Source organism: Humulus lupulus, chromosome 7 (genome assembly GCF_963169125.1).
Source record: "Humulus lupulus chromosome 7, drHumLupu1.1, whole genome shotgun sequence".
Lineage (NCBI taxonomy): Eukaryota > Viridiplantae > Streptophyta > Magnoliopsida > Rosales > Cannabaceae > Humulus > Humulus lupulus.
The window spans coordinates 203,691,066-203,695,299 of NC_084799.1; positions in this window are offsets into that span (position 1 = coordinate 203,691,066).

The following is a 4,234-nucleotide window of genomic DNA, read 5'->3' on the forward strand; positions in this document are numbered from 1 at the left end:
ATTTACCCTCTTATGTTGAGTTCAGGGTAGACAGGAATTTCAAATTGCCAAATCTACCCTCTTATACTAAAACTTTTCATTTTTTATGCACCAGATGGGTATTTTCTAAAGTTGCCCAAATCTACCTAGAAGATACCCTAATATCGACTACGGCGAAGCATGGTAAATATAATGCAGAAATAAAATATACATATATATATAGAGAGAGCCCATGAGTAGTGATAGGACTTACAGTACGATTGTTGATAGAAGAAGTGTATTTTGTCAGGTCTGGAGGACTCACTCCTGAGCAAGTGAACAGCTGGGTCTCCGAAAAATCTTGGAACAAAGGGTTTTGGGGTTTTTCTTTTCTCTGAGAGGGGAGGAGGGTTGAAAACGCAGAAGGTAGAAGATAGAGAAAATTTTCGAATGAAAGATGGTGCTTTGTAAGAATTGTCTATCCCTTTTATACGTAAATGGCATGGATCAACGTGAGCCGCTCGATTTAGTCAAAACAAGATCCAAGGGCTATGTTTTGAAGGGCGAAACGGCGGCAAAAAGTTAGCCAGACCATTAATGCAGTCCTCGAAACCCGAACAGACGCCAATCGTTGTGTTCCACTTGTCCAGTACTCGAGTAGTGGGCAAGCCTGGATAATTGCGACGAAAGTTTAAAAGTCCCCACTAGGTAAGTCAGAAAGTGACGTCATAGAACACGAGCATTGTAACGCCCCAACTCCTGGGACCGTTATGGTGTGCCTTGTAAACAGTGCTAAACTCACTAATCGAGTCATTTGGCCAAAATCGTGAACTAAGTATGATTAGCGGTTTAGGGATTAAAAACCTTGGCTAGGATGTAACGTTTCACTAGAACGTTCAATATATACATTGGGATCCCGAAAATATAATTTCAGAGTTTATTACAGAAAATATTTACAACAGGCTGTTCTAAGCAGCAAAACAAGGTTCAACCCTAGTTCCACTTTAAACCTCGGCTGTGGTGGACGAGCAGCTGCATATGTACACATCATCACCTAAGCTCTTCAACTCAAGGATGGTCCAGCTTCCTCTTGCCTTTACCTGCACCACGTAGCACCCGTGAGCCAAAGCCCAGCAAGAAAACACAATAGAGCATGATATAATATCAACAACAACCACAGTAGTCATCCAGGACTATCAGTCCAAAATAGATAGGTGACTGTAGCAAAAGTCACAAAAGTGGATACAACTCCTCCATGCCATGTGACGATAGGGTCACCAGGGCTTAACTGATAAGTGGTTCCTTCATAAGCTTGATTAGGATAGGTGCATGGTGATTAGTCACCAACATAACCATCCTCTCGACTCTAGAGTCGTAACTAAGGACAGCGTCCCCCAGCCATGTGACAAGCAGTCACCGGGGTCATATACCTTGGTTGATGATCATCTGGTCTTAGACCAGGCAAGCACTTATAGTTCTCATTGACCTTCCGGTCGGTCCAGCATTAATACCCCATATGAGTCATTCAATGCCAACCTCGATTAGATCTAATCTTCACTTGGCCCGGCGTTCACAACGCACCGCCACTTTTGACCCTTGGGTCAGTGGAACACGACCAGTGCTCAGCCCGTTGTGAACTTAACTAATAAGTCACAGCTTCACAGATGGATCTGACACCATTGTCGATTCTGACTAATAAGCCAGCGCCATACACAGGTAAGCCATGCCACCAAACATATATCACATGTCCAATATCCATAAACAAGGCATTCGGCATGCTTACTTAACAGGTACTTGTACAATTAGGTCCATGCACAACACAGAGGCTCAAGCTCTGAACAACAGCATATCCAGTATACAAAGCATGTCCTAATCACATGTTTCTCGTGCATCACATGCATCATACTCAACAATCCAACATGCACCAATAATCGCCATGCATGTCACGTTCAACAATTAGCCAACATGCATCAAGAATAGCCATGCATGTCATACTCATTAATCAACCAACATGCATCAATAATAACCATGCATGCCATATTCAATAATCAACCAACATGCATCAATAATAACCATGCATGTCACATATACACAGGGTGCGGTTTTCTTACCTCAAAGTCGAGCTAGAATGATTAAAAGAACGACCCTTGAGAACGATCAACTTTTAGTCCTTTAGCGGCCACCTAGTCATAACCAAATATAAGGTATCATCAATAAAAATGATCAACATAAGTTCCCAAACCAATATCTAGCCTCCGGGACATCAATCCCCACTTAACCGGGTACTAGGTACAACTCTGAGGCCTAAGGTTTGAATCCCCAAGCTTAAAACACCATTTTGGGCTAATATGACCTTAAGGGCCGCAGCCCTCCCCAGCTGCGCCGCGGCACGCCCCCAAACAGAAAGGGGCCTTCCCTGCCAGACGCCAAGGGCCGCGGCGCACCACAGCTGCGCCACGACGCCCAGCCCAGACCAGCAACACAACCACACACGAACTCAATTTTTCCCCCTGTGTTTTTCCTCTCAAACCAGCCCCTCAAATCAACCCAAAACCTCTTCCAAACACCCATTTAAACCTCCAAACATCACCCATAACTCACCCTCATCAAAACCCAATCTTATCATCCATCAAAACCTCTTCAAATCCACACTTCTAGCAAGAAATCAAAACTGAAAAACTAAAGAGGAAAATAGAGCACCACCTGAATTCAATGACTAAAACTCACCTTAAAACCAGCTTTGAACCTTCCTCAATGATTGTACCAAGTCCACTAACTCAGCCCTTGGATTCCCTAGCTTGAATCCCCACCTAGAGCTCAAAACTTCAAAGAAGAGAATGATGAAGATTGGTGTACGGGAAAGGAGAAGACAACTCTGTTTTGCCCTGTTCTTTCTACAGCCCTCCTAAGTCATATATATCCAAACTCCAAATGACCAAATTACCCTTAAGTCACTTAAAGCCTCTAAAACCATTTCAAGGGTAGAATTGGAACTTTTCACTTATCCCGTTAATCATAATTAACGCTTCCCAATTCCCGCTATTCTCAATATTCCCAAATATCAATAAATCACACCCCATTACCCTTTAATTCCCGGTAATGCTCTAATCATTTAATTCACCCTGAGACTCACCCCGAGCCCCGAACTTAAACCCGTTATGACTAGACCGAACACTTACATCTCACGATCGTCTCATGTCGAATAGCTCGAACCAATCCACCTTATAATGTGGCTATATTAATTAATCACAACCATAGACCCAAAATATACAATTACCCCCACAATGGCCAAATTACCAAAATACCCTTATAATAATAAATACTCCCATATGCATGCATTCACCATCATATAATAATATAATTCACGTAAACATGCATATAATCATTAAATACTATAATAAATCAATTATGGCCCTCCCGGCCTCTTAATCAGGTCCTAAACCTTATTAGGAAATTTGGGGCATTACAAGCATGGACTTGGGGGGGCAAATGTACGACCTAAAATTCAACACGAGTCTTTTATTTAGTTCGTGTAGAGTTGGTCAGTAAAGAACTGTAACAGATGATCCATAAGTTCGTATCTTCTCCACGAAGTTAGCACGGCTCCCCAGGACAACAATACGAGCTGGGGAATGCAAAGCGATAAGCACAAGTTTATAATGTTTATAAGGCATAACATCCGTGACACGAGCTCACGATGTATTCAACTCAGGGTACGTTAGATACTTGACGTATCCTTGGATCTTTAGAAACTCGGATACGTTATATAGACGTGCATGATTAGACATAGCATGTCCGCGGATCCCTAAAAACCCGGACACGTAATATAATCGTGCATGGTCAGACATGACATGTCCGATTATCTCCGAGGATCCATGATCAGTTTTATCTAATGTTCAGGCTATACCTTAGGATAAATTGTAATATTTATAATTAGTGTGATATAGATAACACTGGGGTTAAGTCATGTGATGACCCCTGTGCCTATCCATGGATTTTCCCTATAAATACTAAGATCTTGGATAGGGAAAGGGGTTCGTTTTTGTAATACAAAATCTCTGTCAAAATTTAGAGAGAGAAACAATAATAATATAGACTCGTGGACTAGGTGGATTTTAACCACTGAACCACGTAAAGAAGACGAGTGTTCTTAAGAGTTATTTTCTGGCACTCTTGAGGATCATATTTTTATCGCGGTTTATCATTAAGCACCAATTCATCCCAGCTATTTTTATAATTCACTGTTGGCGAAAAACTGCGTCAACAACCGTTAAAT